This window comes from Dipteris shenzhenensis, chromosome 23, assembly GCF_047967505.1.
Source record: "Dipteris shenzhenensis isolate YYH24624 ecotype China chromosome 23, Dip_SZ_1.0, whole genome shotgun sequence".
Lineage (NCBI taxonomy): Eukaryota > Viridiplantae > Streptophyta > Polypodiopsida > Gleicheniales > Dipteridaceae > Dipteris > Dipteris shenzhenensis.
Genome location: NC_141618.1, coordinates 24699343 through 24713816, shown reverse-complemented (window position 1 = coordinate 24713816; position 14474 = coordinate 24699343).

Genomic DNA, 14474 nt, shown 5'->3' with positions numbered 1-14474 from the left:
TATTTAAATATGGGATGACATGCTATAAGCCTATTTCAGTTCGTTTGGAGCAAAATGTGAAGTTGAGCGCAGATGCAAGTGAGCTTTTGGAAGACCCTACTATGTACAGATGCATAGTAGGAAGTTTGATTTATATGACTATTACCAGGCTAGATTTGAGCTATGCTATTGGGTTGGTAAGTCAGTTTATGCAGGCTCCAAGGAAACCGCATTTGGATGCAGCTAGATGCATACTGAGGTATGTGAAGTCCACATTGTAGTATGGACTATTTTATGAGACTGAGGTTCAGATATAGTTGCATGGATACACTGATGTTGATTGGGCTGGTAGTGTTTCTGATAGATGATCTACCAGTGGATATGTGTTCTCTTTTGGGAGTACTATAGTCACTTGGAGCAGTTAGAAACAGCCTACAGTTGCCTTGTCGAGACATAGGCTGAGTATAGGGGTGCAGCAATGGCTACATCTGAGGTAGCTTGGTTGCATAAGCTACTTTATGATCTGCATCAGTGGGCCATTTGTCATTTATTGTGACAACATGAGCAGTATACACTTGGCAAATAACCCAGTCTATCATGCTAGAACAAAGCACATTGAGGTGCATTATCACTATGTGCAGGAGAAGGTTCTAGTAGGTTTTATTGATCTAATTTATGTTAGCACAGAGGATCAAGTAGGTGACATATTCACGAAGGCATTGGGCACAGAGAAGCTACGTAAGTTCAGAGACCTACTTGGTGTGCAGGAATTAGGATTGAGCTCGAGGGGGAGTGTTGAGATATCGAGCTCCACTCATGATATGCCAGGGTGACCATTGTGCATTTATGTCACTGACTTGTTAGCTGTAGATGCGGTTGGTACACTGCCCATAAATAATAGCTGGATGACAGCTATCTTTATGTACTCAAGTAAGTGGCTCAGCTAGTATGCCACCTAGGTTAGCTGAGTTTGGTTTGAGACCCACAAATAGGGTTCACCTATTCCTTTTGTACTTAGAGAGTGTTCTTTTGGCTTTCACAACTAAGAAGAAGAGGAAAACTGTTTTCAGCCTCCACCTTTGTGTGTATTCACCCATTGTGTATGTGAGAAAGCTACAAGTGAGACTCCTTCCTTCTCTCCCACTCTCTTTACATAAATATGTTGCAGGGCATGGTATGAATTGCACGGAATTTCTAAAACTTTATACTATAGATATAAGGAACAACATAATGTTGGATGCACAAAGGCCATTAATGGAAACAAAGACATCATTAGAAAAGGATGGGATCATGTGAAGATGGCAAGAGCTATATTGTGGAAAGTCAAATCCTTATGCTCATCAAATGCTTGCAAGTACATATAACACATTAACTTCAGCTTTTAACAATCTTCCACCTTGCCTATTGTTGCAATCCGATAATTGTGGATCGAAGAACAAAAATAGATATGTTTTTGATACCTATCTTTACTGGTGGTGAAGCAAGTTTTCTTAATGATAGAGATGGGTTTCTTAAATTTGGTCATACCCATGAATATATTGATGCATTGTTTAATCATTTTTCAGAGCAGTTGAGAACAAGTCATTCTCTCACTCTAGGACATCTTATGAAAACCTTCAATGAGTGCACAAGGTCAAGGCCTACCCCTTTTATGATGACAAAGGTTCTAGACTTCAAAGGGTTTATTGATGGTCACTTTTATGAGAAGGCCAAGATAAACTTATTGGATATTCAAAGCCACTGCATTTTCATTTTTTCATGCAAGATGACATTCCAGTAATGTAGTACAAAAGGAATCACACACAAGGTCATTGGATGCTAAAGGGTGGTGGCATAGAGTTGTGGAAAAGAGACACTCTTGGAAAACCTTTGTTTCCACTTGGAAACCAATAGTGCTTCCAATGTGTGAGTACTTCAAATATATTGCTCAAGTGGTGAATGGCATAAAGAACTATATAAAAAATTCGGACAAGCATCGCATTAACAAAGGCTCACTAGACCCTTATTCTATATACATAACGCCAGTGGATAAAGCATTGGGAAAACATGATCAATGCATTGTCAAAATCTACATCAACTATGCAAAGTAATAGTATATGTATAGGCTTTTGGCCATAGACAACACATGCAATAGAACAGAACACCAACACCGAAAAAGAAAGTTTAATGGGTTTAAAGTAACTAGAAGACCACTATTGTGGTCCATCGTAACAAGCCCAAAGATACATTCCAACCTTTGATAGATGTAAAAAAGGGTGAATTTGTTCTTGTGAGGCCAAGTGATATTATATATCCAATTTGGTTGGTGAAGCTGAGTTGGATATTCAACCCAACACTTCCTCTGAAGAATACAACATGGTATTGATACAATATTGGGCACCATGTTCCCATACAAAGAATGCAAGCGAGGAAGAAGTGTATCAAATTGTTTGGAGAAGTTTTGGATGTGCAATGACAAATATCCTACACGTTTGGAGCAAGCAGACTCAATAGTATGGAGCTGGACACCAAAACAAGGCAAGAATCCAAGAGGATCAGAATTCCACCTACTGTGCATGAGAAAGAAGAAGCAGGCCTAGCAGGGGTTAATGAAGTAATAGACAAGAGTTTAGATTGATCTAATGTTCAATGGTATTAAGGTGTTGTCTTTAAATATTTCCAGCTTGTATCAAGTAGTTAAGCTCATTGTCTTCCTGTTGGTTGAATTTGTAACAATTGTCATTAACAATGTCATGATGAACAACAAGCTTAGCTTAACTCAGGGCACTACTTTAAATAAATGGCATTATATCTTGACACCATTTATTATATAAATGTGTTGATAACTCAACAAAGTTAACGCTCTTGTATGGCATTGCAATGTTTTTAGGTTTTCTTTTTCAAATACTAAATAATTTAAGGTGAGTTGGTGGCTTGTGCAATGTTGCAATTGAACAAATATTTTGAGTTTACACAAGAAATAGTGCATTACCAAATATTTCACAACAAATAGTTCATTCCCAAAGTTAACGATACATCTCACTTAATTTCTCATTAAATGATATCAAAAATATGTAGAGAGAGAGAGAGGGAGAGAGAGAGAGAGTTGTCTTAGGGAATGTTTGAAAAACAAAACTCTTTTCATTGAATTTTGAGGGAGCAAAGAGGGTGATTACACTAGAAATAATTAAATGTATTTCCCTCACACCCCTAAGAGTGGGAAAAAAAATGCAATACTTGTCATTCTTGGAAGCGAGTTCCATCATGAGGAACACGTATTCAATGCCTACATCTAAGATTCCCTATAGAGGTTGAGTTTGTAAAACCTATGCATTTTGTCTTCCACTTTCATGATTGGAATATTGGCTTATTTTGTATTTCTTGGTTTGTTTCAAAATTAAGATGGTTGGCTTAAGAGGTCTTTCTGGAGTAATGCTTGAGGAGTTAAAGATTGTGGCAAACATTGGCCATCTTTTTCCCTTGCCTCAAGATTATCCTCTAGTCCATTATTATGATGATATTAAACTAGAGGAAAGGAAACACATTTCCACATCCCTTAAGGTACGGGACTCTAATGAGTTGAGGGGTGTTTTGAAGACTGACAATCTTGCTGCAAAAAAACAGAGCTTGGCCAAGCAACACATAGGGTAGGCTTCAGCTCGGGGGGGTCACTCATCATATGTAACCCTATCACGTGAGTTCAACAGAAGGATATTTTTTATTTATAAAATTTACAGAAATAAATATACATAAGGGACTATTTAAAATAGTTTTGGAAAAAATTTACAGATTTGTATAGGAAAGGGGCACATTTTATTAATGAAAAATTTACAGATAAGGGATTTTAGAAATAGGCCTTGAACGCACGTGGTATAGAGGGTTTATATATAGTGACCCCCCCGAGGGCTTCAGGTATAGACCAATTTCACTAAATTGAATTGTTGTTCTCCTTTGCAAATTATTGGATATATACTTCTTACTTATATACTTATTTTTCTTGTAAATGTTCCCATTTTAAGTCTGAGGAAAAGATAGATGATATCCCACTCTATTGTAGGGGTTAGACATAGATTTACAACCCTACCACGTATCCTACCACAATGCATGACCATTCACAATTGGAATTGGCAAACTGTCCCTTGTGGCTAGACTTCTCTGGTGGTAATGTCCTCACCAAGGAGCTCAACCTTCATATTAGGTATTCCAACAACCAAGAAGATGAAAGAGTCCCCAATGGGTAAAGATACTACAAATAGGTCAAGGATGCAAACAAAGGAAAAGAAAGATGGTAATTTAGAAGATGTGTTTTTATTTTGTGTTGCAAGAGAATTTGAGGAACAGTAGTATTGTAAAAATAATCGGTGATCTTAAGGCATTAATGATAACTTTTTTGTCTCCATCTTCATAGTGGTGGATGTAGAGTGCACACCATCATAGCCACTAATGGAATTAGATCTTCATTTTAGAGTCTAATTTTGAGGGTGGTGATGGTCAACAACCTTGCACTTTTGGTCAGTTGAGATGGACTTGATTCTATGAATTTCAAATGGATGTTTTTGATACTCTATTGAAATGTTTTGGGGGTTTTAAGTAGATAAGCAGATGTTAAAGATTGTTACACCCTTTGTATTTTGCTCGCCTCCCTTAAGACTAGGAGGTTCGGCCATGTATGCATGCTCCATAGGAGATTACATTGTAATGGGTCAAGACTTTACACGAGGGAGAATGAATGTCAACATGTATGGTGAGATACATGACTTATCTTTGCTAGCATGTGACCTTGCATGAGAGTATAAGAAAAAGGGAAGGATTGTTAAATGGGTTACAGACTTTGTTTTTCTAGATTCCTTATAGGAGAGGACTTGGGTGCCAATACTCCATTTCCTTCCTAGAATATTCTTTTAGAGAAGAATGTGAGGTATGGCTTGGCTATTGCTACAATTAGGCTTGGAGACAACGGGTGGCTTGCATTTTTCTGTCCCATTATAGGTACTTGGCATATTGAGATGCAAGTTTGGTAAGAAAAAACTCTTCTATTTGGTTTATTAGTAGTTGTGAACTACTGTAATGCATTGACAAGACCATTCTTGACATGGATGGAGCAATGCATTTGCATCCAAGACCTTTAGTTGGTGAGGTGAGTAGTGGCTATGGACAAGAACGATTATGGAGTTTTCAAGCAACATTGGGAGACTATGTGGGTATGTGAATATTGCCATTGCAAAGGTGCTTTGTTCCTTAACTTCTCTATGTTACATGCTTTAATTTCTCTTGTGTAGCTTCAGTCATCTACATTGGTATTTATATGCCGCACGGGAGCCACAACTCCCATCTTCATAGCCAAGTTGATCCATATTTGATATGCATTAGGTACGGGTGCTGGTGATGATGTGTGGACTCATTACCTACCTAAGGCTCATTGGCATCGAGGACACTCTTCCTCTACTACTGCACTACAGGGTGCTTTGGAGTGCTCCTTTGGATTCATTCTATGATTTGAGTTTGTTATGCATGCCGAGAGGCCTGGTCCATGAGATGGGATACGGCACATCCCCACTCATGAGGTCATGCTAGGCTAGTGGTTGCTCTTATTACTCTTTTAATATGGATGCACTTGTAGTAGACATACATGTGTTGCCATTAGTGCAGGCATCCTCATGGCACATGAAAAGAAACCCCCAATCTAGCCAAAATGGCAAATCGCATGTGTTGTGTGCTAGCCTTTGATGAAATTAAGGATTTTTCCAAGTAAACTTTAGCATAGCCAGGGGAGCAAGATCAAGAGGAAGAGAGGAAATTTATGAAGAATATTGCTATCTCATAAGTGTATAGGAGATCTATAATTTCAAGGAAGCCTATGTTGTGTGCTAGCCTTTGATGAAATTATAGATCTTTCCAAGTGCTCTTCAGCAGCCAGTGGAACAAGATGAAGAGGAAGAGAGGATTTCAAAGAATATTACTATCTCCCAAGTGTATGGGAGATGTCTATAATTTCATGGAAGGCTATTTAGTGGGTTTCTTTTCATGTGAAGATTTAGACTATTGTATGCTAGTTAATGCTAGTTAGGATTAGAAGTATGATGCTAGGGCTTGCTTTTAAAGTCCTTGAAAACAATCGTCATATCAAAAGCTTTTTTCCTAAGTACTACCATCTCCAAGTTAATTATCTATACATCATTCAAAGTCACAACTAGGAAACACTATTCTATTAGTTTGACTATGCAATTGGTAGTGGGAACAATGAAAGCTGAAGCCTTATGAGGTAGGACTTGCGGGCTCAATAGCACAAATAGTGTGTTACATACATGGTGTGCTGCGTGTATGTATATTGAAATTGTCTGCTATATAGGTTTGAGTAGCACAAACAGTGAGCTATATAGTATACATAGCTTTGTGGGGCATATAGCCTTGTATAGCATAGATAATGTTGTATAATGCATACATGTTGTGCCCCCTATTTTTGTATTGAAATTGTCTAGTATGTTGCTATAGTGTGCCACATAACATATGCACATTAACCATTCAGAGCATTGCTTAGCTCTAGCTTGCACTGACTTATAGATTCTAGCTTTACATTTGAGCTACCAAACAAGGTGAGCCAACGCAAGGCAACATGGAAAGATCCATTGAACCAGCGAGACAATGTCATAAGGGATTATGAAACTGGAAAGAAAAGAGAGTAGTGCACAAGAGACAAATGCAAAAGTGAGGTTACTATACATGGAATTGATGACTTGTAGAAGCAAAGGATTGTTAACAAAACTATGAAATTTTTTGATAGCATGATGATTGGCATGGGTGTAGAACTCAAGATTGAACTTTTCAATTCAATATTGCAACATCCTTGGGTCTAATGACTTTGTGACATTTCATCAAGAGAAAAAGGAGACATTCAATCATGCCTCATTGATAATGGTCATAGTACACTGGCCATTGTAAAGAAACCAACTTCCAAAGATGAGTTGTTTTTTAAGAAAAGTGCATTGACTATGCTGATAAATTGGAATCAATGTATTCCCTTGAAAAAGGTCTGAACAATACTTCAAGTTTATAGACATAGCTTGTATGAGACAAGATCTAGAGTCTATGCACCAACTAATGATGGTAATGGACTATTCTCATTAGTTGCATGTTGGAATCAACACCGCACTAGCCCAATCAATGAGATGAAGTAAAGGAACTTGTACAATCATTTTGGGAGTATGAGACACGTGTTTCCCCCAACAAGAAGGACATGTGCCAAGAAAGAGTTGGCTACATCAAGCACTCGGTGCACCTTCTTGAGGAGCCTCTGGTACTGCCCTACTAAAGGACATGATTGATAGTGCCTACTCTGCAACTTACCACCATTGACATGATAGTTACAATATGATATGTTGATTTCCACTGACATATGCTATTAACCAAACTAATGGGATGGTTTCCTCTCACCTTTGGTTGGTGCCATATGCTAGTTATAATTGTCATATTTTGATTAGCACTCTCTTCTACCAATGTCATAGGCTTATAAATATTGGCTAGCACTTTCCATTAGCACTCTCATCTCATAGCAAACACTTGCAGATGCATTGCTTGTTAGCACTTGCAATCCTTATTAGCACATGCAATACCAGACATGTGCTCACAAGAATTGCATGTGTTTGTTAGCATATGCTGGCAAGGAATGTTTGTGCATGTTAGTGCATGCCATTCTTGCCAGTTCCAACATTGCTTGCTAGCACCATGCTTGTTAGCACCTCAAATCCTTGTTGGCAATTGCAATGCTTATTAGTAGTCTCATCTACCACTACCATAAGCTAGTTAGCACGTATAATTCTTGCCAGCACCACTTGTGGTTGCTAGCACTTGCTATGCTTGTTAGCACCTTCCATCCTTGTTAGCATAAGTGCAATGCTTATTAGCACTCTCATTTACCACCACTACTAGATGGTAGTTTTAGCACATGCATTACCTAGTATTGCATGTGCTTGTTAGCACATGCAATAACATGTGTGTAGTCTCAATAGTGACTTATGTGTCATGGGGATCATGAAGGAATTATGCCAATGGAGCCTCCACTCCAAGCTACTCCTTGTGAGAGCAATTCAAAGCATGAGCCTTCTGCATGTATCACTCAAGCGGCTCCCAGATTGTTGCAATGTGTTTCCATGAGAGAAAGAGGGAAGGGGGAGAAGGGAGAGGAGAGGAAGAAGGGGAGAAGAGAGGGGAGAGGGGAGAGGGGAGGGAGAAGGAGGGAGGGAGAGGGTGAAGGGGGATGGAGTTGCAAACACAAAGGCACTACAAGGGAAACAAGAGAACACCCAAAGACACTCTTGAAAGAGAAGAGGGAGACTGTATTTCAAACTTGTGCATACAACAATGAAGATCAAAGTCAACCATTTTCTGAGATCAAACTTTCTTCTGAGGGTCAGGGTCCAGAGTGTTAGAGGTGGCTGGGGATTTAGATTTGCCTTCACTTAGAACTTCCTTACCCCTGGCTAGTGTTGGTACTCTAGGGGGAGTGAGACAAGGTTCACAAAGCGGAATTACCATAGTCCTTCCCCCATTTGTGAGGGATGTTGTTCTAGCCTCCAGTCGATTTGCAATTCACGGCGTAACACCTGGTCCTTCTAATATCATTTGCTTGTCAATCGCTTCTGTGGGGAGAACATAAAAGTTGATCTCTATTGCCTAGCAGACAACTGTTAGCCTCAAGTCCACATATCTTAATGTACTTAAGAGTTGACCGTTGATAGCACGTACTATAGCCACAATGAGGTCTAGGGCTACCTATAGCTTCTCCCATACATCGTAGGATATGAAGTTATGGATCGCTCCCGGATCCATGAATGCTTAGATGCATAAGATCAAACCCTACAATTGGACATTCAACCTTGCTGGTTCTACCGTTAGATCATTAGTTAGGCCTGGTTGTTCAAGTGTTGCCTTCAGCAAGGCCATTTGCTTACATTGTCTGATTTTGGTGTTACGTGCCTTGGCTTCTTTGATGGCCTGGCATTTCATGCGAGCTACCTCAGCCTTGAGCTTTTTTTCTCTATGGATGGATTGAAGGGTCAGCAGGGTGAGGGGGCCGTAATATCTTTTCAATTTACTCCCATTGAGGTAGCCTTCCATTTTTACTCCATCTAGGGTGGCTATCCAACACGCCCCTTGTGGAGTGATCTCCACCATGTGGTAGGGACCCATGACTTGGTACTTGAGTCTACGTTTGGTGTTTCAGACTCTATAGAGGATTGTGGGATCGCCCTCCTCAAGGTCCTTGTTCTTGAGGTTGTGGTCAACAAACCATTTCTTGCATCATGCCTTCTCCACCCAGAGGTAGTAGGCTGCATGAAATCTCATCTCATCGAGATTTTTGAGATCAATCAAGCGCTCTACCAAGGCATTCTCAATGAGCCTCTCCTTCACTGTAATGCAGAGGCTAGGTGCTACATAATCCATTGGCATAACTGCCTCCACCCCAAAGGCTAGGCTAAAGGGGGGGCAGTTTGCGGCTACTTTATAAGATGTTCAATAGGCCCACAAGGCTATGGCTTATGGTCGCAGTCGCTATGACTGGCCTCCACCGTGCAAGTTATAATCTTGTAGCAAGTTTATTTCAAGCTCTCAGCCAGGCCATTTGCCTTAGGATAATATGACATTGACTTCCTATGTAGAATCAAGAATTCACTAGCCATTCAGGATCACTATAGTTTTATTGAGGAAATGAGTTCTCCGGTCACTAATTAACTCTAATGGACACCCAAAACGTGTGATGACTTGCTCGTATAAGAACTTAGTGGTAGATCTCGCATCGACTTTCTCAGTGGCTCTCCCTTCTACTGACTTGGTGAAGTAATATGTGGCCAAGATAATGTATCTGGCCCCCGTTCCTTTAGTTGTTGGGCTTATTGGTCCAATAAAATCTATGCCCCATTTCTCAAAGGGCTGATCATTCAATATTACTATTAAGGGCATCATGCCCAATTTATGTGGGATTTGCACATGCTAGCAACGGTCACACTGCTTGATAAATTCAATTGCATCTCCAAAGAGAGTCGGCCACCAAAGGCGAGCTTGTAGCACCTTACTTGTTGTAACGTCAGTGGTGGCAAAATGCCCTCCTACAACCCCAAAGTGGGATTCTTCAAGCATATCAATGTATTCTTGCTCGCACATGCATCTACGCATGATGCCATCCTTGCCCATGCAGTACAATTGGCCTGCAATTTAATTGATATGGCACTACATCCTTGATGAGTTTGCGGGCTCTATCTTTCTTGAGGGTTTTGTCCAATCTGTTGGCTAGGTATTGGCCAATTCTGGCGGCCCACTTAGGGATGATGTCGATGAGGAATAGGGAAGCATAAGATCATCTTTGACCCTCATTGGAGCTTTGCTATTTGGGATCGAGAGGTAGTCAGCTAGGACATGGGTCTTCCCTTTATGCACTACGGATTGTGAATTCAAACTCCAATAGGATTAGCATAGAACAGAATTAACCTTCGATAGTAGCCCATGTGGTCGGTAAATTGCTGCACTCCCTTGGCATTTGTGGGGGTTGGTAATTCTATAATGATCTTGATCTTGTTGTAGTCCGTGGAGATACCTTTTTGGGACACTATGTGGCCAAATCACACTGTGTTTGACCCAAATTTGGCACTTAAGGGGATTAGGGGATATACAATACAACTGGCACCTTTCCAGGACTAGTCTTAGGTATCTCAAGTGATTATCCCATGTCGAGATCACACAAATGTCATCCAAGAAGACTTCCACCAAGTCCCTTAGGTACTCCTTGATGACCGTCAAGGTTACTACTACTACTACCTGACCCTGTTCAATACTTAGAGTTAAGGCTGGTGCTATTAGGTAGGGTGGCCAAATTTGCTAGTTTTCTCAAGGGACAATCATTGAATAAATTTTCTATTCTGCAACTAGCTCACAAGGGTGTAGGGCCTGTCGTGGGTGGAACCACCAGGGTAAGATACCTATAAGGATAGTCCTTTAAGAAATGTGGCCCCTAGCACTTGAAGCATGACATCAAAGGGTTTGTGGAGACCTTATAGGGGCACTCACTTGCCCTATGTCGACCCTGGCAAGTATAACACTGGATTGGAGGCCTTCATCTAACAGAGTTCATATCTCTCACCCTCAGGTTAGGGGGGTTGTTTGGAACATTGGGACTTGCTGATCCTCGTGTGGGAGGTAGTGACTTAGGGTGCCACTTCGTTCCTCTCATAAGGGTAATAGTTGAGGTGATCATGGTCAAGTTCTGGTTCCTCCCAGTCATTGATCACATCCAATAATACTTATTTGATGGGAGTTATATGAGGTAGGGAAGGTTGGGGACCCAATATGGGCAGCGGTAGGGGATCATCATGTTGTGCGCTGTACTACCTCGAGTTAGCCAAAGGGGCACCTTGTGCCTTTTATAGGGTTAGGTGGGGCTGTCAGGGCTAGTGGGGGTCTCTCTTTGGTACATAGGTTGGGGCAGGTCCCTTGGGAATCTGCATTGGGTGGTGTCATGGTTTGTGCATCTATGACGGTGTGCGCAGTAGAGGGCTTGCCTTGCCCTAAGGTGGGGGTGTTGGAATACTGAAAGGAAAGAGTAGAGTGGACGCAAACTCAAAATACTTGCTTATAGAATGAACAAAAGTGAGGTCCTTAAGTAGGCACCTCATACAAGCTCACTGACATCACTGATGACCTCAGAGCTCCACAATCATCTCCTCAATCTGCTCCTAGATTCTCTCAATCATCCTATGTGGCTCTCCACCACCTAACTGTGCTTGTGGGCACCTAACTGTGCCTCTAGCACTCACACATAGAAACATAAGGTGTGCCTGAGGCATACACCTTGAGATATCCCAACAAACCCCCCCTCAAGGAAATGCCTCAAGCTATGTCAAGGATACATCTAGTCTCATATTTTCTCATGCCATCTCATGGTGGTCAAGGATAAATCTATGGCTAGGTTCTCATGCTAGCAAGGGTTTCCTTGGGTGTAAGGTAAATAAAAAAAGGGATACAGAAAGACCTTCCAATGGTTATCTCCCCTGCATGTACATGCACACAATGTCTACAGGAGGTACCATGGAGCAAAACATACACATGGCCTACATCATAAGGTGACCAGAGGTGTTTACAAAACACACAAAACACAATAGTTTATTTTCATTCATTTTGGAGGACTATCCAGGCTGAGTACCTTGACATAAAAAGAGAGATCTGGAGCATACATAGAGATGTGTTTAAAATGCATAATCTTCAACAAAGGATGCCTCATCTTGTGGAGGCTCATTCACTGTAAGTAGATTTGCATTTTGTGTCTTTGCTTTGGCTCTGCGAAACTTCTCATGATGGTTGTTCTTGCCACAGTGCTTGCATGGATTAATTTTGAAGCAGTCCTTTGAAAGGTGATTTGTCTTTCCACAGTGATTGCAAGGAGTATACTTGCCCTTCTGGACTTTTATAGCATAAGCAGTGTCATTGCCTTTCCTTAGCTCCATATGCCTTTCTTCTTCTTGGAGAGCAGAGATAATGCCTTCAAGGTTAGGATTGGGAAGATTCTTCAAAGTGCTAACAATGTGATCAAAACTTTTAGGCATACTCTTAAGTAACACTGCCATAGCATCATCAGGAGTGATAGGAGAGTTGATAGAAGCTAATTGAGTCATAAGACTCCGCATATAATTGACATGAGCTGCTAAAGTAGTATCACTTGCCATCTTTAATTCAAAGAAAGAGATTTTAAGTGATAGTTTAGAGATGTGAGAGCTTGCACCAAAAATCATGTCTAGCTTCTGCCAAGCTTCCGAAGGAGACTCCAAGTCAGAGATATGGTGTATATAATCATCACCTAGAGCAAGAGCAATTATACCATATGCTTTTTCTTCTCTTACTGGATCCCTTGCCGGTCGTGTCGGTGTTGAGGATTCTCCAGCATTGGAGGCTGTAGAAGAAGCGGTAGGAGTGGGTTTGACAAGTCCCCATAAGTTCTCCCGCATCAATGCAAATTTCACCTTCATTTGCCATGTATGGAAGCCCTTTCCATTGAACTTCTCAAGATTAAATATGGTAGCCATGAGAGGGTCTAACCCAGATATTGGGCAGTGTCTATCTCTCTTACAAGGCAAAAATAACTGAAAGACTTCCAAAATATGAGCACTTAATGTAGCAAATAGTAGCGACTAGATTTCAAACAATGATGCCTCTTCTTACATGCTTCATAGAAGTGATGAAATAAACACTTTCCAATCAAAACCAGGTCTAGCAAGTCAAAACAAAACTGAATCCACACTTGTATTGAAGTTATTGAAAGCTTCAAAAAACCAGAAATGCTAGAGTAGCATTTTATGTAGCATCATCTTCAAAAACTTGTCCAAAACTAATATATATGGCCCAACCATCCAAACATGTTGGAAATCGTACCTCTTAACCTGGACTCTATGGAAGGAGTAGGAGAGTTGGGTGCTCGGGGGGGTCATTCATCATATGTAACCCTATCACGTGAGTTCAACAGAAGGATATTTTTAATACTTAAAATTTACAAAAATTAATATACATAAGGTAGTTTTTAAAATGATTTTGGAAAAAATTTACAGATTTGTATAGAAAAAGGGTACATTTTATTAATGGAAAAATTACAAATAAGGGATTTTACAAATAGGACTTGAACGCACATGATATTGAGGGTTTATACATAGTGACCCCCCCGAGGTTGGGTGGAGCCAAACTAGTGAAGGGGGCTTCAGAAGCCCTTGGACTTGCGGGGTTTTGCATTTCCTTATTCAAGCTCTCTGTGTTTGCGGAGCTAGATGGATCCTCCCATCAAGGCCCTAACATTGAGTGAGAGCTAGGAATCAAGATTTCAGTTTGGACCGCGATCCCAAACTGAGGTGAAAGTTGGGCTGAGCGTAGCTCGAAACACTGTCCTCGGGCATGGGCTCCTTGGACAAGATTCTTCCAGAACTCAAGTGCATGTATAAGATCTCTAAAGTGGTAGACTTTGCCTGAAATTTTTATTTTTTATTTTTTGGACTACCCAAGAGATATCCCGTGGGAGGGCTAAGGCAACGATCATAGGAATGAAGCTAAGGCAATGGTTGTAGGGATGGGAAGTGACATGTGTCGGTGGGATGTAATGTAGGTGGTATGCCCACGGTCATGGGGTTAGTGCTAAGGCTATGGGTAGTGGGATGTTAAGGTCGGTGGGATGTGAGTATAGCGACAGGCGTAGGGTTGTAAAGTAACAGTCGTAGGCATAGACCTTGGTAACCAGTCGGTGGGTTATCTATCTTGGTGGAATGTGAGTATAGTGATGGATGCAGGGTTGATTGGTAAGGCAATGGATTGTGGGCATAAGATCAAGGCCACGGGTCAATGCCTGTTAGATCGACGGGATCACTGATTCTGACACGTATTAATTAAGGTGGTGGGTTAGATGGCAGTCAGAAGTTAGGTCGTGAGGATAAGGACTAAGCCGATGGGTCAACGACTATTTGATCAGGAGGATAGAAGTATGGCAATGGGTC